General features: G+C 48.4%; 1 pseudogene across 1 annotated transcript; it reads right to left on the reverse strand.

Annotated features, from left to right (window-relative positions):
- Positions 1 to 518: 518 nt before the first annotated feature.
- LOC310888650 (Krueppel-like factor 9) lies at positions 519 to 19907 on the reverse strand (annotated as a pseudogene). The gene is made up of 2 exons: positions 19246 to 19907; positions 519 to 748 (listed from the first exon to the last, which is right to left on the reverse strand). The product of its transcript is annotated as a Krueppel-like factor 9 (transcript).
- Between the last annotated feature and the right edge of the window lie 416 nt (positions 19908 to 20323).

Consider the following 20323-nt stretch of genomic DNA (forward strand, 5'->3'; position numbering starts at 1 on the left):
CTCTTAACCACCTTTTAAAATGAAGGATCATTCTGAGATAGAAGTAAACCCACTTTTAAAACGTGCTTTGGAGTTTTTACTTGAGAATTATTTATGCAACTTTGAAAGTGGCTTTACTCAATAAATTTTAAATACAAGCAGCATTACATTGTTCAACAAAATGTGTTCATGACACAGCAATCACAAAAACCTTGAAATCACACTATGTGGTGTCACGGGCCAAAATGTCCAGTCAGATGTATATACAGCAGCGTCAGTGCTTTAAATTACAGAAGAAAGTCTAGTTTGATTGCCATCCCTTCCCTCACTCTCTCTGCAATTGACTTGCTTAAGACTGTTCCTTGCAAAGTGTGGGAAGGGGGACACAGAGTATTCATTTTTTGAACTTCAGCTACATGTGCTTTCAAACCATGAGTAGGGACCATGAATGGCACTGCAGCAGACTGCTGTTGCACTGTTCATCATGTCCTTGGCGCAGCTTGCTTCCCCCCACTCCCCTCCCCAGGCCAGCTCTGCTTTCACAAAGAACAGGAGCTGGACTTCTTGGAACGCTTGATCATGCTGGGGTGAAACTCAGTGTGGCGCCGGGCATGCTTTGTCAGGTGGTCACTCCGCATGAACTGCTTCTCACAGAGGGGGCATTGGAACTGTTTCTCACCAGTGTGGGTTCGGTAGTGCCGGGTGAGCTCATCGGAACGAGAGAACTTTTTAAGGCAATTGGGCCATGTGCAGGAGAATGGTCGTTCACCTGCATGGAAGAAAGGAGGACAAGAAATTTAGGGGAGGATATAACACCAGCATATACAAACTTTGCTGCAGCAAGACAGCTGGAAAGCAAGGGAATACGCTGCTGAGGGGAAAAGCTGCCTTTATTGCCATGGTGCCAGTGTTTGTAGAGCTGTTGATAACTTATTTCATCAGGTTTACAGTCTCACCTCTAGCAGAAGCCAAAAAACAAAGCCCCTCCAACCACATGAAACTTGCACTCTAGTGCAGAACCTTACATGACTGTACTGGCTCTGGCTGTGGTGGAGTTAACTTTCCCCACAGCAGCCCATATAGCGCTGTGCTCTGCACTTGTAGCTAGAACAGCATTGATATGACATCGGTGTTTTGTCTATTGCTGAGCAGTACTGGCACAGCATCAAGACTCCCTCCAAACCCTCCCAAGAGCCAGCAGGCTGGGGGTGGGCAAGAGGTGGGGAGGGAACATCTCCAGGGCAGCTTACCTAGACCAACCAAGGGGATATTCCATACCATATGACATCATGCTCAGCAATAAAAGCTGGGGAAGGGGAAGGAGAAGGGGGTCTCTCATTATGAAGACATCTGTCCTCCCAAACAACCGCCATGTATATTCAGGCCCTGCTTCCCAAGATGTGGCTGAACACCGCTTGCTGATGGGAAGTAGAGAATAATTGTTTTCTCTCTGCTTCCATGTGGCCTTTGCTTGTTTTTCTCTTTTCCTTTAATTAAACTGTCCATATCTCAATCTGTGAGCCTTTTTTTCTCATCATATTTTCTCCCCCTGTTCCTTTGAGGAGGGGGAGTGAGACAGCAGCGTGGTAGAGTTTAGCTAGCTTTCACTGTGAAATCACCAAAGTAACCCTGAACACTGTCATAACAACAGACGAGCTCTGCCTATTCCTGTACATTTTTTATGTTGTGCTCACTACAAAGATGTTGGTGCGGAACTTCCTGTGCTCCATTTTGTGGCCATTACCCCTTGTCCTGTCCCCACAAACCACTGAAAAGAGGTTGGCCAAATCCCTCTGTCTCCCACACATCACTATTATTCCTCTAACACTTCCATTACGCTCAATAAGATCACCTGTAACCATCTGAAAAGAAGACAAAACATTTTTCAACTCAGACAAGTAATTCCAGTCTGGGAAGAATTGAGTAGTGAGGGGATTGGGAGAGTTGCACAGCCCCAGGGCTACAAATATGTACAGAAAAATTGTAGTTGTAGAGAGAAGGCCCATGCCCCCCTCTTTTCCTTTCCCTTTCTCCCAGAAATCCAAGCTGCTTCAGAAAATAAAGGACTCCCCTCAATATCTTAGATGGGTGATTTGAGGGCAAGAAAATTATTTCATTATACACAGCTTTATCAATATGAATGTTGCTATGATGGTAAAGAACAAAACCATTACCTTAACCTAAAACATACTGCATCTTTATTTTAAAAACAAGGATATGAGGAGTGAACAACACTCACTATAATTTCTCTAGCACCCCAAATGCCTGAAGTTCACCTCTGCAGGTTGCATGGGACTTGCATACAGTCACAGACCCAATTCTTCCTGATCTGCAAAGCTGACTCAATTATATGATACAAGATATCGTAATATTCTGTAATGAAATAAAAACTTTTAAATGGAAATGAAAACTTTTAAATTTGCATGGAAGATTTCAGTCACAGACGTCATGTACCAGTACATTTTGATACCTTAATTCCCTTTCTTAAGAGTCTCCTGAAGGGAATATAAATGACAGCTATGTGACAGCTATTTATAATCAACCATAAAATATAAAATTTATCCCAGGAATTTTTCCAACTTGGAAGAGTTGGAACACACAAGCTCACTTTACATTTATAGATTGCAAAAAAAGGACTCATTTACAAGTAATTGTGCCTTTGAATAACTCCTCAGACACAGCAGCAAAGATGAAAGACCAGGCTAAAGACTCAAGGAATGAATAACCCAGAAGCCAGCATGACAACAAGGAATGGAAAGTATTGTAAAGCTTTAGGGAGGAGAATGGGGGGCAGAGGGTTGGGGGGAAATGACCGATGGCATCCAGAAGATATGATGTCAAGGAGGAAGATGGTGGACTAAAGCTGAGATTTAGACACAGAATGGGCCCTGAAAGCCCTAGTGAAAGTCTCTTAAGAAATGTAATTTTAATGGTTTAGGCTTCTAATTATATGGTATTCCTTGACAAGCAGGCTACTCTGTCCCAGAGCCAACCACAGCACAGCTTGCTTCCTGTGCATTTTCTTTCCTCATCTCACAGCAAGACTGGCTCTTCATCAAAGAAGGAAGCAGAAGTAGCAAAATGCCAACTTAGCCTGATGCATTAACCCAGAGAATGGTGGAGACATCACTGCGAGCCATTCTGATGTGTGGGTTCTTTTTTTTACAGATTTCTTGGCTTCCTGCTGTATGTTTTTAAATGTTTGGAAGCCTTTCTGAATAAGCACTGCCTATATAGAAGAAATTAAAACTGTATGTTCACATACACGTGAAGGCCATGATCACAGCTACAACACAGGATAGTACTGGAAGGTGCGCACCCGCCATACAGAGCACTTGTGTGATGGCACTGTGCTAAATGGTCTCTTTTGGCTTTGTCTGCACATGACATTTGAGTCAAGCATTTCACTTGTACTGCACTTTTACTATCTATTTCATGGTTTCTGTCACAGGTTCTTGAAGCAGGCATCAGTGGGAGATGCAGAAAGGCTTTCTGTATCCCCCAGGGAATGTGGGAGAAGTGCTATAAATCCTGCATGTGTGGAGGCATGTAGTATATATATGTCCCTGTGTTAGGTACCTATGCTCCAGAGCCATGGAAGAAGTTCAGACATCCTGCCCCTTTCCCAGAAGCAACATTTCTTATCATCTACCTCAGGATAGCTCTTCAGCCTGCAGAAATGGCTAAATCTATTAGAGAAAGACCAGGTACCTAGGCTGAATAACAAAGATCACAGTCTTGGGGCTCAATGTCTATTTTTTAGGTGTTGTAATATTCAAACTGGGTGCCTAAAAGCAGGTATTTTGAACACCCCACATATCTCTTGAGAAACTATGCTACCTTTTCTCAGTACTTGCAGAAAGCAAGAAAGAAATTGAGCTCACTTACTGGAATTCCTTCTGAAATGCAATGGGAGTGGTGTGACTTCCACCATCTTTACCCTGTATCACTATTTCACGTACCGTGGGAAAACATTTTAGGTGTAACGTAACCACAAAGGTATGGGAAAAGGTAGCACTTGCTCAAGACTCCTTGGATAAGTTTGCAGAATCACAGTACCTAGATAAGACCATCATTCATCAGAGAATGGAGAGAAACAAGGTGCTCGAGCGAGTCCAGAGAAGGGCAATGAAGCTGGTGAGGGGTCTGGAGAACAAGTCTTACGAGGAGCAGCTGAGGGAGCTGGGAATGTTCAGCCTGGAGAAGAGGAGGCTCAGGGGCGACCTTATCGCTCTCTACAGGTACCTTAAAGGAGGCTGTAGCGAGGTGGGGGTTGGTCTATTCTCCCACGTGCCCGGTGACAGGACAAGGGGGAATGGGCTAAAGTTGCGCCAGGGGAGGTTTAGGTTGGATATTAGGAAGAACTTTACTGAAAGGGTTGTTAGGCATTGGAATGGGCTGCCCAGGGAAGTGGTTGAGTCACCATCCCTGGAGGTCTTTAAGAGACGTTTAGATGTAGCCCTTAGTGATATGGTTTAGTGGAGGACTTGTTAGTGTTAGGTCAGAGGTTGGACTAGGTGATCTTGGAGGTCTCTTCCAACCTAGATGATTCTGTGATTCTGTGTGATTCTGTCACATACAAATCGAAAGATTCTGTGAAACAACCTCCCTGTGGAAACCAGCACTGAGCTACAAAGGCCACAGGGAGACTCGTGGTGGAGGTATGCCCTGTTATAAATAGAAGAGCCGCCTATGCACACAGGGTGGCAATGCAGCAGAGATGACTGAAAGATACAAACATTTGCACTGCCTGAAGAACATGAGAACTCCAAATGGAACCCATCACAAGCCACTTACAGCCAAATCCCGAAGTATGGTGACAGAAAAATATTTCATCACCTTGGCAATACAAGCTTTAGGATACTGTCACAACCGCATTGGAAACATATCTAAAAGAAGCCTAAATGAAGCTATAACCAATTATAAAAGCCCAGAGAGACGGTGGTCCAGTGACTGACTGAATAGATGCAGAGCAGTGGAGTGTGCATTTGAAAGCTTTTTTAAAAGCAGAAATATCTGTTGACATGTGATAATTGTGTACTCAAAGATGGAAAAGTTGGTTATATTCAGCACACTATTTCTTAGGGAGGAGAGGTGTTTGTGTAAAAGTCTACAGAACAAAAAACTGAGTTATGCAATTTATGCCAGATGTGTAAGAGCATAGAGGCTGCAATGCATACTAGTGCTGCCTCCATCTGGTGCTACTGACTTCTGTGCCTTAAGTCAGACATTTTTTCCTTATGTTTTTCCTCTTAGTACTGCCAAGGCTCGAAATGGGAAGAATAAACCATTAAAACGGTGCTATTGAATCATACTTATACTTGCATATGCTGCTTATGTTTTAAAATATACCCTAGTTCGGATTTCAATCAAGTGATGGATGAATGGCCAGTGATATATCAATATCTTAAAACCGTTACAATAGAAATGTGCAATAGAATCGGAACAAGAAATAAAAGACGTAAATAACTTTATTCAAAATACATATCCAGGGCAGCTTACAGAAGTAACAAATGAAACAAATTGTTTTACAGGTTATTGGAATAGGTGTCTGCAGAATTCCCATTCTTTGTCCTGTTTGCCACCAGGGATGTAGTCAGCACAAGCTGACATTGGCTCTCCCTAGAGCTTCTCTGAAGTCTAAAGAACTCTTGCTTCTCCAACCCTGGCTTGCCATATATCCCATATGGATATAAAGGCCATTGTGGATCTTTTTGATCTCTTCTCTAGTTGATCTTTTATCCCTATTCCTTCTCATGTACTCTCCATCAAACTGAGAGTTATTTTCTTTCTCTGCAAATTTAAACTCTACATCCAAGCTGCTTTGTATGTCCTGAGGCAGGTAACTTTCCATTTTCTTCTGACTAGAGGGGTCAATTATTTATTTATTTTTTTGGTCCTACCCTGAGACATTCCAGATATTTCACACTGTGATCTTGTGCAGGAAGGGATTCTCAAAAAAAGAATATAAGGTCACCATTAGTAGTACATTAATAGTACAGGTATCTCCCAGTATCCTGATTCATCATTTACCTTCTCACTACAAAAATGCTGTTTTAGATGTGGATGACTGAGGTTAGGAGCTGCAGTTCAGTGGCTTTAACAAAGATGATTTAATTTAGATAAGCAACGATAAAGAAGTTCCAGAGACTTCCACCTCTATCTGCAGCACCTGTCCAAAAATCCAGAGGTACAGAACTGCAGCAGAGATGACTCCTCCTATCATAAATTTGACGGAGATGATAGAAAAGCACACAAGTAATGAAAACTGAAATAAAGAAATCTTTTGTCATCAGGCAAGAGAAAAACTACTTAGGAAAACAAGACTGTTGTTTGCAGGAAGGCAGAGGAAAAAAAAAAGCTAGCAAGAAGATTGGGGGTGCACAAGGAGCTAGGGGGGGACACAACCAGGACAGTTGACCCAAAGTGACCAAAGGTATATTCCATACCATATGTCATCATACTCAAAAACAAAACTGGGGGAAGCTGGCCGGGGGGCTGCTGTTGCTCAGAAACTGTCTGGGCATCAGTCAGCTGGTGGTAAGCAATTGAGTTACGCATAACTTGTTTTGTGTATTCTTTTTGTTTGCTTGGTTTCTTTTCCCCCTTTTTTTTCCTCCCTGTTCTGACCTATTAAACTGTCTTTATGAGACATGAGTTTTACTTCCCCTTGCCCCCACCCCCGCCCCAATTCTCTCCCCCTTCCCACTGTGGGGGGAGTGAGCGAACAGCTATATGGTGCTTAGCTGTCTGCCAGGTTAAACCTCAACAGTCCTTTTTGGTGCTCAACTTGAGGCATGAAGGGATATATATAATGATGAGATAATGATAGATCGAACATGTTAGATAGAGCATGTTAGAACAAATTTCTTTATAATTTGTTACAAGTATTATATTTAAATATATATAATAGATGATCTATAATATATTTATAATATAAATATATAAAATATATATAATAGTTTTGATCTCAGGTCTGCTGTGCCTGTTTTCTGAATTGTGTTATATTGCACATTACTTATTCTGTGTTCTCTGTTGCGCTACTTATTGTTTCTGGGGGGTGGTTTAAGGACATTATGTTGCTGTACTGTGTAACATTGGCTTATGATATGATAAAATTGCTGGTCATGAGACTAACCTGGTATTTGTACTCAGCACTGCCGTCAACTCTACTTTGGAAACCATATCTCAGAAACTATTAATAATTACAGAATTTACCTTTTCTCCTCAGGGAGCCAATCTATGGGGGGAACAGAGGGGGATACTTTTCCCCACTTCTCCCCTTCTCCTCCAGGCTAGTTACGATAGCTCTTCAAAACTTTGAATATCCTTGGGATGTTCAGACCAGCACGTTCTTATTGTTATGTCTCCTCAAAGCGCTTCAGGTTTTGTTTAAGGTTAAACAAGTACTTAGGAATTATACTACTTAGATCAAGAGATCTGTCCTGAGGGAGCACAGTTATGTGTGGCAGGGAGTGTGGGAGGATATGGGCAGGCACCTAGAATAGTGGGCACCTCCAGTGCTTTGGAAATTCACCCCTGAACAAGTGCAGAATCCTAAAACACTGGCAGAATGCTCGAAAAAGGTGTGCCATCACCCTAGTAATTACAAGGAGACACAAGTCACTGCAAGGTGCTGAGGCTTGGCCTATGCTTACTAAGCTGCAGTCAATGCCACTATAACCCCTGCGACATACCCCGAGCCACTCCAACCCCTGCGAAAGGACCCATGGGGCCCCGCTGGGCCAGAGGACCAACCTGTGCCAGTATCGGTTGCCCCTATATAAGATGAAACAGTGGTTGAGAAAGTCAGGTCATTTAGAAAGCAGAGGAACTCCTACTCAGATTGGGGAGGAAGAAGACGAGGCAGGCTCCTCAGAAGTAGCTGGGCCACCAGGGGAACAGGAAGACAAAGAGGAAGCTATCATAAGAACATCAGTAACTACCTGATCACTATAGCAGTGTGAGCTGCAAAAGAAGCAAAAAGATTTCAGCCATCATCCAGGTGAGCACCTTGTCACCTGGCTGCTCCGGTGCTGGGACAGCGGAGCCGATAGTCTGGAATTAGAGGGAAGGGAAGATAGGCAGCTGAGATCCCTCACTAGGGAAGGCGGCATTGACAAAACAATTGGAAACGGAGCACAAATCTTCACCCTCTGGAGGCGACTCCTGTCAGGTGTGAAGGAAAGGTATCCCTTCAAGGAAGAACTTGTATGTCAACCAGGCAAGTAGACCACTATGGAGAGGGGAATCAAGTACCTGCGGGAATTAGCCGTATGGGAGGTGATTTATACGGACCTAGACAACGAACAGATATGCACAGATCCAGATGAAGTCAAGTGCACACAATTCGTGCTGGAAGTCTGTAAGGAGTGGCACCATCATCATATGCCAGTTCATTGGCAGTAATGACCGGAAAAGACCACGAGGAACCCACGGTGGATGAATTGACTAGACAACTCCAGCAGTACAAAGAAAGACTTTCTTGCCTACAGGCCTGCGTCTCAGCTGTGGAGAAGCTTTCTCAAGAGTTTCACCCACTCAAAGAGAATGCTTTGTTTTCACTGGATGCTGGATGTTGTCACTGCTGTCACTGTTGAAGATAGTAGGGAAAAACCTCTGAGATGTCCCATAGGATTGTCCGAGGATTCCTCGAAAAGGTAATGATCCCAATTCCCCATCTGGAATCTTCTTCTTGCATCCCTCTAGGGGTAACTGAGACTGCTGCTTCCCTAAAGTGCCTGTATACCAATGCGCGAAGCATGGGAAATAAACAGGATGAGCTCGAGATCTCTGTACAGTCGAGGGGCCACGAATTCAGTGCGATCACAGAGACGTGGTGAGACAGCTCACATAACTGGAACACTGTCATGGAGGGATATGTCCTTTTTAGGAAAGACAGGCTGGGGAAGCGAGGGGGAGGAGTTGCCCTTTATGTGAGGGAGCAATTAGAATGCACCCACCTCCACCTGGGTGAAGAACAAGTGGAGAGCTTGTGGGTGAGAATTAAGGGGCGGGCTGGTATGGGGGACACTGTTGTGGGTGTGTACTACAGGTCACCAGATCAGGAGGAGGAGGTCGATGAGGCCTTCTACAAGCAGCTGGAAATAGCCCCGTGATCCCAGGCACTGGTTCTCATGGGGGACTTTCATTATCCAGAGATCAGTTGGGAAAGTAACTTGGCCAGGGACGCGCAGTCCAAACAGTTCCTACAATGCAGTGAAGATAATTTTTTTGATGCAAGTGGTGGAGGAGCGGATGAGGCAGGGGGTGCTTCTGGACCAGCAGGGATGGGCTTCTTGGGGATGTGAAGGTTGTGGGCAGCTTGGGATGCAGTGACCATGAGATGGTGGAGTTCAAGATGGAACTTGGTGGAAGAAGTAAGGCAAAAAGTAGGATTGCTACCCTGGGCTTTTGGAGAGCCAACTTCGACCTCTTCCGGGACCTACTTGGGAGTATCTCATGGGCTAGATTGCTAGAAGGCAAGGGTGCTTGTGAGAGCTGGGCAACATTTAAACAGCACTTCTTCCAAGCTCAGGATCGGTGCATCCCTAAGAATAGGAAATTGGGGAAGGGGGGCAGGAAACCTGTGTGGATGAGCAAGGAGCTCATCGATAAGATCAGAAGGAAGAGGAAGGTCTATGAAATGTGGAAAAAGGGCCTGTCCCCTTGGGAGGAGTATAGGAGTGTTGTCAGGGCCTGCAGGGACGCGACGAGGAAGGCTAAAGCCCACCTAGAGATGAAGCTGGCAAAGGAGATAAAGGATAATAAGAAGGGTTTTTTAAAGTATGTAAACAGTAAAAGGAAGACTAGGGATAATGCGGATCCCCTGCTGAACGAGGGGGGTATCCTGGTAATGGGGGATGCTGAGAAGGTGGAGATACTGAATGCCTTCTTTGCTTCGGTCTTTGCTTCAAAGACTCCCCCCCAGGACTCCTGGACACTGGAGGAATAAAGAGTCTGGGAAAGGAAGACCTCCCCTCTGGTTGAGGAGGGAGTGGTTTGGGAGCGTCTGGGTGGGATCAACGCACTCAAATCCATGGGCCCCGATGGGATGCATCCACGTGTGCTGAGGGAGTTAGCAGAGGTGATCGCCAAACCGCTCTCTATCATCTTTGAAAGGTCTCGGAGAACAGGAGAGGTGCCTGAAGACTGGAGGATAGCCAATGTCACTCTGGTCTTCAAGAAGGGCAAGAAGGAGGATCTGGGAAACTACAGGCCAGTCAGTCTCACCTCTGTCCCTGGAAAGGTGATGGAACAGCTTGTTCTGGATGCCATCTCCAAGCCATTGGAAGAGAAGAAGGTTATGAGGAATAGTCAGCATGGATTCACCAAGGGGAAATCATGCTCGACCAACATCGTTGCCTTCTATAATGGCATCACCAGCTGGGTGGACGGGGGGAGAGCAGTGGATGTCATCTACCTTGACTTCAGCAAGGCTTTTGATACTGTCTCCCACAACATCCTGCTAGCAAAGCTGAGAAAGTGTGGGATAGATGAGTGGACAGTAAGTGGGTTGAGAACTGGCTGACTGGCTGAGCTCAGAGGGTGGTGATCGGCGGCGCAGAGTCCGGCTGGAGACCTGTGACTGGTGGAGCTCCCCAGGGGTCGGTGCTGGGTCCGGTCTTGTTCAGCATTTCATCAGTGACCTTGATGAGGGAATAGTGTCCACCCTCAGCAAGTACGCCGATGATACAAAGCTGGGAGGAGTGGCCGACACGCCAGAAGGCTGTGCTGCCATTCAGCGAGACCTGGACAAGCAGGAGAGCTGGTTTAACAAGAGCACGTGTAGAGTCCTGCACTTGGGAAGGAACAATCGCATGTATCAGTACAGGCTGGGGATGACCTGCTGGAGAGGAGCTCTGCGGAGAAGGACCTGGGGGTCCTGGTGGATGACAGGTTGACCATGAGCCAGCAGTGTGCCCTGGTGGCCAAGAGGGCCAATGGGATCCTGGCGTGCTTTAAAAGGAGCATGGCCAGCAGGTCAAGGGAGGTGATCCTCCCCCTCTACTCTGCCCTGGTCAGGCCTCACCTGGAGTACTGTGTCCAGTTCTGGGCTCCCCGGTACAAAAAAGACAGGGATCCCCTGGAAAGAGTCCAGCGGAGGGCCACCAAGATGATATGGGGCCTGGAGCATCTTCCCTATGAAGAAAGGCTGAGAGACCTGGGTCTGTTCAGCCTGGAGAAGAGAAGATTGAGAGGGGATCTTATTAATGTTTGCAAATATCTTAAGTGTGGGAGACAGAGGGATTTGGCCAACCTCTTTTCAGTGGTTTGTGGGGACAGGACAAGGGGCAATGGCCACAAAAAGGATCACAGGAAGTCCCGCACCAACATGTGAAAGAACTTCTTCACGGTGAGGGTGACGGAGCACTGGAACAGGCTGCCCAGGGAGGTTGTGGAGTCTCCTTCTCTGGAGATATTCAAGGCCCGCCTGGACGCCTACCTGGGCAACCTGCTCTAGGGAACCTGCTTTAGCAGTGGGGTTGGACCCGATGACCTCTTGAGGTCCCTTCCAACCCCTACAATTCTGTGATTCTGTGAAAGCATTGTAGATGGACAACAATCCCCATTCCCCTTCACCACCAGGGGAATGTACTGGATCTGGCTGGGATGGAGGTAACTTTCCCTGCAGCAGCCCATATAGTGTTGTGCTGTGCACTTGTAACTGGAACAGCATTGGTATCACACCAGTGTTTTATCTATTGCTGAGCAATGGCTCAGGAGCAGTCTGTCCCCACGTGCCCAAAGACAAGCCGGCGCGGAAGAAGACCGGCCTGGCTGAACAGAGAGTTGTGGCTTGAGCTTAGGAGAAAGAAGAGGGTTTATAATCTTTGGAAAAGAGGGCAGGCCACTCAGGAGGACTATAAGGATGTTGCAAGGCTGTGCAGGGACAAAATTAGAAAGGCCAAAGCTCATCTGGAGCTCAATCTGGCTACTGCTGTTAAAGATAACAAAAAACGTTTTTACAAATACATCAACATGAAAAGGAGGACTAAGGAGAATCTTCATCCTTTGCTGGATGCGGGGGGAAACTTAGTGACAAGAGATGAGGAAAAGGCTGTGGTGCTTAATGCCTTCTTTGCCTCAGTCTTTAGCGACAAAACCAGTTGTTCTCTGGGTACCCAGTACCCTGAGCTGGTGGAAGGGGATGGGGAGTAGGATGTGGCCCTCATAATGCACGAGGAAATGGTTGGCGACCTGCTACGGAGCTTGGATGTACGCAAGTCGATGGGTCCGGTAGGGATCCACCCGAGGGTACTGAGAGAACTCACTGAAGCGCTCACCAAGCCACTTTCCATTATTTATCAGCAGTCCTGGCTATCAGGGGAGGTCCCAGTCGACTGGCGGCTAGCAAATGTGACGCCCATCTACAAGAAGGGCCAGAGGGTAGACCCAGGAAACTATAGCCCTGTTAGTTTGACCTCAGTGTCAGGGAAGCTCATGGAGCAGCTTATCTTGAGTGTCATCACACGGCGCTTACAGGGGAACCAGACAATCAGGCCCAGTCAGCATGGGTTTATGAAAGGCAGGTCCTGCTTGATGAACCTGATCTCCTTCTATGACAAAGTGACACGCTTAGTGGATGAGGGAAAGGCTGTGGATGTGGTCTACCTTGACTTCAGTAAGGCTTTTGACACCGTTTCCCACAACATTCTCCTGAAGAAACTGGCTGCTCATGGCTTGGACTGGCATACACTTCACTGGATTAAAAACTGGCTGGATAGCCAGGCCCAAAGAGTTGTGGTGAATGGAGTTAAATCCAGTTGGAGGCCGGTCACTAGTGGAGTCCCCCAGGGCTCAGTACTGGGGCCAGTTCTCTTCAATATCTTTATCGATGATCTGGATGAGGGGATCGAGTGCACCCTCAATAAGTTTGCAGATGACACCAAGTTAGGTGCGTGTGTCGATCTGCTCGAGGGTAGGAAGGCTCTGCAGGAGGATCTGGATAGGCTGGACCGATGGGCTGAGGCCAACTGTATGAAGTTCAACAAGGCCGTGCCGGGTCCTGCACTTGGGGCACAACAACCCCAAGCAGCGCTACAGGCTGGGAGATGAGTGGTTGGAAAGCTGCCTGGCAAAGATGGACCTGGGAGTACTGGTTGGTAGTCTGTTGAATATGAGCCAGCAGTGTGCTCAGGTGGCCAAGAAGGCCAACAGCATCCTGGCTTGTATCAGAAACAGTGTGGCCAGCAGGACCAGGGAAGTGATTGTCCCCCTGTACTGGGCTCTGGTGAGGCCGCACCTTGAGTACTGTGTTCAGTTTTGGGCCCCTCACTACAAGAAGGACATGGAGGTGCTGGAGCGAGTCCAGAGAAGGGCAACAAAGCTGGTGAGGGGTCTGGAGAACAAGTCTTACGAGGAGCAGCTGAGGGAGCTGGGAATGTTCAGCCTGGAGAAGAGGAGGCTCAGGGGCGACCTTATTGTTCTCTATAGGTACCTTAAAGGAGGCTGTAGAGAGGTGGGGATTGGTCTATTCTCCCATGTGCCCGGTGACAGGACGAGGGGGAATGGGCTAAAGTTGCGCCAGGGGAGGTTTAGGTTGGATATTAGGAAGAACTTCTTTACTGAAAGGGTTGTTAGGCATTGGAATAGGCTGCCCAGGGAAGTGGTTGAGTCACCATCCCTGGAGGTCTTTAAGAGACGTTCAGATGTAGCCCTTAGTGATATGGTTTAGTGGAGGACTTGTTAGTGTTAGGTCAGAGGTTGGACTAGGTGATCTTGGAGGTCTCTTCCAACCTAGACAATTCTGTCATTCTGTGATTCTGCAATGCTGGCACAGCATCAAGACTCCCTCCAACCCTCTGGCCCCGCCTGCCCCAAGAGCCAGCAGACTGAGGGTGGGAAAGTAGTGGAGAGGGGACATCTCTAGGGCAGCTTACCCTAGGGATAAGGGGGATAAAAAGGGATACTCCATACCATATGACTTCATGCTCAGAAATAAAAACTGGGGAAGGGGGGCTCTCATTATGGTGTCTGTCCTCCCAAACAACCCAGAGGCTGGCCTGGAGGCTCTGTGCATGCTTTGGCATAGACTACCTCAGAAGAGGGTACGTCAAGGGCCCAAAAGGGTACTGGTGTGCTTGAGTACAGAGAAGATTAAGCAGCTCTCTACCCTACTTGGTCTCTCAGAAGACTCTTCTGTTGTAGGATTGCTGAGGGTTGAAGAACAGCAGGTGCCAATCGCTCCCACAGCGGTGCACCGGCAGCAATATCATAACAACCGAGCCTCCCTGATTCCCATCCATGAGTTGGTTCATCGGCTGGAGGGCCAAGGAGTGATCAGCAAGACTCATTCACCCTTTAATAGTCCCATATGGCTAGTGCAAAAGTCTAATGGGGAGGTGAGGCTAACGGTGGAGTATCCTGGCCTGAATGAAGTCACGCCACTACTGAGTGCTGCAGTGCCAGACGTGCTAGAATTTCAGTACGAACTACAGTCAAAGGCAGCCAAGCGGTATGCCACAACTGATATCGCTAATGCATTTTTCTCCATCCCTTTGGCGGCAGGCCACTGTTCCCTTTCACTTGGAGCGGCATCCAATACACCTGGAATCGACTGCCCCAGGAGTGGGAACACAGCCCTACCATTTGCCATGTACTGATCTAGTCTGCCCTGGAACAGGGGGAAGCCTCTGAACACCTTCAGTACATCGATGACGTCATTGTGTGGGGTGACACAGCAGAAGAAATTTTTGAGGAAGGGAAATCAAAATTCTCCTGAAAGCTGGTTTTGCCATTAAACAGAGTAAGGTCAAGAGACCTGCACAGGAAATCCGGGTCTTGGGGGTAAAGTGGCAGGATGGGCGTTGCCACAATGGATGTGATCAACACAATAACAGCTATGTCTCTTCCAATGAGAAAAAAACAAACACAAGCTTTCCTAGGCCTTGTGAGATTCTGGAGAATGCATGTTCCAGGCTATAGTTAGCTTGGGAGTCCTCTATATAGAGTGACTCGAAAGAGAAACTATTTTGAGTGGGGCCCCAAGTAACAACAGACCTTTGAACAAACCAAACAAGAAATAGCTCATGCAGTAGCCCTTGGCCTTGTCTGTAATGGACCAGCTGTGCAAAGCATACTTTACACTGCAGCTGGGGAGCATGGCCTCACCTGGAGCCTCTGGCAGAAGACCCCAGGAGAAACTCGAGGTCGACCTCTGGGGTTCTGGAGCCAGGGCTATCGAGGATCAGAAGCCAAATACACCCCAACTGAAAAGGAGATACTAACAGCATATGAGGGGGTTTTGAGCTGCTTCAGAAGTTGTGGGTACAGAAGCACAGCTCCTCTTGGCACCACGGCTACCAGTGTTACATTGGATGTTCAAAGGGAAAATCCCCACTAAACACCATGCAACTGATGCTACGTAGAGTAAGTGGAGTATTGACCAAAGAGGTAACTTGTGCCAAAGAGGCACCACCATGTAATGAGTTGCCAGAAGACAGAAAGCAGTATGTGTTGTTCACTGATGGATCCTGCCGTGTGGTAGGGAGCCATCGGAAATGGAAAGCTGCTGTGTGGAGTCCCGCACGACAAGTTGTGGAGGCCATGGAAGGGGAAGGCGAGTCGAGTCAGTATGCAGAAGTGAAAGACATCCAACTGGCCTTAGAAATTGCCAAAAGAGAAAAAATGGCCAGTACTGTATCTCTACACTGATTCATGGATGGTGGCAAATGCTCTGTGGGGGTGGCTGCAGCAATGGAAACAGAGCAACTGGCAGTGCAGAGGTAAACCTATCTGGGCTGCTACACTGTGGCAAGATATCGCTGCCCGGGTAGAAAACCTGGCCGTAAAGGTGCATCATGTAGATGCTCACATGCCCAAGAGTCATGCCACCAAAGAACATCAGAATAACAAAGAGGTGGACCAAGCTTCGAAAATTGAAGTGGCTCAGGTGGACCTGGACTGGGGACGTAAGGGTGATCAGTCTGTAGCTCGATGGGCCCATGAAACAGCAGGACATCTGGGGAGGGATGCCACATACAGATGGGCTCGTGATCGAGGGGTGGACCTGACCATTGAGGCCATCACACAGGTTACCCATGAGTGTGAGACCTGTGCTCCAATCAAGCAAACCACGAGGGTATAATATCCCTGGAATAGGGGGCGTCATCTAGGGTTTCAATATGGTGAGGCCTGGCAAATTGACTATATCGGACCGCTCCCACAAACCCGCCAAGGCAAACGGTACATACTCACCATGGTAGAAGCAACTACTGGGTGGCTGGAAACATACCCAGTAAACCATGTCACCACCAAAAACACCATCTTGGGCCTGGAAAGGCGAGTGCTATGGCATCATGGTGCACTAAGGAGAATTGAGTCTGACAATGGGAGTCACTTCTGAAACAATCTTGTCACCTCCTGGGCCAAGAGGCATGGCATTGGGTGTATCACATCCCCTATCACCCACAAGCCTCTGGGAAGGTTGAGAGGTACAATGGACTGTTAAAGACCATGTTGCGAGCATTGCGTGCTGGGACATGGAAACACTGGGACAAATCTAGCAGAAGCCACTTGGCTAGTTAACACCAGAGGGTCTGACATCCATCCTGGTCCTGCTGAAACAAAACCCCTACACACTGTGGGAGGAGCTAACATCCCTGTAGTGCATGTAGGGAAGTGGATGGGGAAGGCAGTGTGGGTTGCTCCTGCCTTGGGAAAAGGCAAACCACTCAGGTGATTCTCTTCACCCAAGGACCAAGGTACACCTGGTGGGTCATGCAAAAGGATGGGGATATAAGGTGCATGCCTCAAGGAGATTTAACCTTGGGAGAAAACTAATCTGTAATCTAAGTTATTTGTTGTAGGAAGACACTGCAGAACCAATGACAGGTCAGCTTCGCAAGGAGCTGGGCAAGTGCAGCAACGACTCGAGCTAAGCTGGTGCTGGCATCCAGAAATCCAACTCCACCTGTCCTAAGTGACCATTTTGGCAGATGAAGCCTAAATCATCAATGGTTCTTATGAACATTTTGGGAAGAGGCTTATAGAATGAAAAGTAGTAGCTATTGATAAATCTGTTAAAGGACAGGGAACAGTGGTGATGAGAATACCTATATACTAAGGTATGTGGAACCTGAGTGTGACAAAGATGTTATGGAATAAGGGGTGGAGGTTGTACTGGGTCTGGCTGGGATGGAGTTAACTTTCCCTGCAGCAGCCCATACAGTGCTGTGATCTGCACTTCTAGCTATAACAGCCCTGGTATCACACCAGTGTTTTTGTCTATTGCTGAGCAATACTGGCACAGCATCAGGACTCCCTCCAAGCCCCCAAGAGCCAGCAGGCTGGGGGTGGGCAAGAGGTGGGGAGGGGACATCATCAGGGCAGGTGACCTAAACCAACCAAAGGGATATTCAATACCATATGAGGTCACACTCAGCAATAAAAGGTGGAAAAGGGGAAGGAGGAGGGGGGCTCCCGTTGTGAAAACACCCATCTTCCCAAACAACAGCTATGCCTATTGATGCCCTGCTTCCCAGGACGTGGCCAAAAATCACTCACTGATGGGAAGTAGAGAGTATTTTCTTTTCTCTCTCACTGCAGTTCCACGCGGCCTTTGCTTGTCCCCTCCCCGCCTTCCCTTTAATTAAATTATCCTTATCTCAACCCATAAGTTTTTTTTCCTCCTTTCCAGCATACTTTTTTCTTCCCCTCTTCTTCTAAGGAGGGGGAGTGAGAGAGCAGTTGTGTTGGAGTTCAGCTGCCCAGCAAGGTAAAACCACCACGCTGCCCCATGTTAATTAAGAGTCAGTTTCAGCTGACTCATAAAGAGACCCTCGACTGGCCAGAGCCAAGCCAATAAGCCATGTTGGTTGTGCCTCTGTGAGAGCAGATTTAAGAAAGGGAAAAAAAATTGCTGTGCAACAGCAGCTGGGAGAGTGAGGAGTGAGAAACTTTTTGCAGACACCAAGGTCAGTGAAGAAGGAGGGGGAGGAGGTGCTCCAGGCACCAGAGACAAAGTTCCCCTGCGGCCTGTGGAGAGGATCATGGTGGAGCAGGTTGTCCCCCTGCAGCCCATGGTGTACCATGGCAGAGCAGATTTCCACACTGTATCCTGTGGAGGAGCCCACGGTGGAACAGGTAGATCTGGCCTGAAGGAGGCTGCAGTCTGTGGATAGCCCCTGCCGGAGCAGACTCCGGGCAGGACCTGTAGTCTGTGGAGAGGAACCCATGCAGGAGCAGGTGATTTGGCGGGAGCCGCCACCTATGGGGGATCCATGCTGGAGCAGTTTACTCATGATGGATGGATGCTGTGGTACGGACCCATATTTGGAGCAGTTCTCCAAGAACTGCTGCCTGGGGAAAGACCACACAGGATCAGTTTGGGAAGAACTGCATCCCGTGGGAGGGATCCCACGTTGGAGCATGGGAAGAGAGTGACCCTGAAGGAGGAGCAGAGACAAAGCATTATGGACTGATCACAGCCCCCATTCCCCTGTGCTGCTTGGGGGGGAGGACATAGAAGAGGGTGGATGGGGGAAAGGTGATTTTAGTTTGCTTTTGGTTTCTCACTGCTCTAGCCTGCTTGTGATAGGCAATAAATTATATTAACCTCCGTATGCTGAGTCTGTTTTGCCCTTGATGACAATTGTTGAGTGATCTCCCTGTCCTTCTCTCAACTCTTGGGCCCTTTGCATTGTATTTTCTCCCCCTTTCCCTTTGACGAGGGGGAGTGGGAGAGTGGTTGTGTTGAAATTCAGCTGTCCAGGTAGACATGACCACCACACAAGTCCAGGTGCTAAAGCAAAGATTCATTTGCAGTCCATAGAGAGGAGCCCACGCTGGAACTGTCCGTTCCTGAAGGAATGCATCCCATGGAAAAGAACCCATGCTGGAGCAGTTCTTGAAGAACTGTAACTCTTGGGAGGGCTAACGGAGGAGCAGAGTGGGCTGGGCTCTCACTGAGGATTCAGGAATCCAGCGGGGGGTGTGGGAGGCCGAGCCATGCCCCGCTGCCACAGCCCTGCCCACGGCAGCCGGTGCTGCTTTCACCCCCTCGCGGGAGTTGGCGGCCTGCTCACTGACCGCTGCCCTGATAGACACCGCACCCAACCAAGCCGCACTATTTTATGCGTTTCCGAAGGCTCTCGGACAGATTTGTGGTGCTGCCGGCTCACATGCGGCCCCCTCCCAAAATGCGTATGCGTGGGGAAAATAGGTGATGTTGCATTAAGCGGTCCCCACAGGGTTCACTCAAGGACAAACAGTTCCCTTGAGCCCCGCCCCCCAGCCCGCCCACCCCCCGCGCCCGTGGCTTGCCTGTGTGCACACGGTAGTGGGCTTTTAAGTGGGAGGACTTCCCGTAGACCTAGCCACTGTAGGGGCACTTGTGCCGCTTCTCAGCCCCCTGCTTCATCTTGGGGGGCGTGGCGTCACACAGGTGCAGGGGCTTACCCAGTGCCAGGTTGCATTTCAGGCTTAACCCCAGCTCTGTGGTTGAGTCGCTGTCAGAGCCCATGTCCTCATCCGGGCTCTCCACGTTGCCACCGCAGGCAGAGGGGACGGGCAGGGGACAGTACTTGTTCAGCTTCAGGAGGCTCTTGGCAATAATCATCAAGGTGCAATAGTCCTTCCAGGCATCACCCAGCTCCTTGCTCACCTGCCCCTTGCCTGGTACCTTCTACCGTGCCACCTCGGGCACAGCAGAGTGGTTGGAGATGGACACCAGGCACTGGGCAGCCACGAAGTCCATGTAGGCGACGGCTGACATGGTACAGGCACGGCCCTGCTGTCAGCTGCGCCTCTCTGAGTCCCCAGGCGGTGTGGAGCACCTCAGTATGCTCCCGCAGGGCCTGCCACGCTGCTGCACTACGTGCTGCAAGCCATGGCTCACCGACTGCTGGAGGGTCAGTCCAGTACTAGGCAGCACGCTGTAGGGATGAGGCGCAGGGTTGCTGCCACGGGAGCCAACCTTCAGTAGCTCACTAGGAGATGTTTAGTAAAGAAAATAGGAGGGGAAAAAAATCAAATCTTTCCCATAGCACCCCCCCACCCCCAGTATGCATCTGGCAGAGGAAAGCGCCAAGGATCTGGCGGCAGCTGATCGCAGATGCGCAAGCACTGGTAGAGAAGAAACTGCTGGCTACCCGATGCATTCCGGCTCAGGAACAGCTGCATAGAATCCCATCATGTTAAATGTGGAGCTGAACGAGTCACGCTCCCTCCCCCATTGGCCAGCAGACAACACAAATCGATTCTATTTACCTTCTTGCCTCTTTTATGAAAATGAGCCTTTTTTTATATGGGAGAGTATGTCCACCAGGCAGCAGATCCACCAATCCCCATGTTCTCTCCCTAGACCACGTGCTACTCTGGGTGCCTTTGCACGCCCATTTAA

The sequence above is a fragment of the Anser anser genome (assembly GCF_964211835.1).
Source record: "Anser anser genome assembly, chromosome: W".
Lineage (NCBI taxonomy): Eukaryota > Metazoa > Chordata > Aves > Anseriformes > Anatidae > Anser > Anser anser.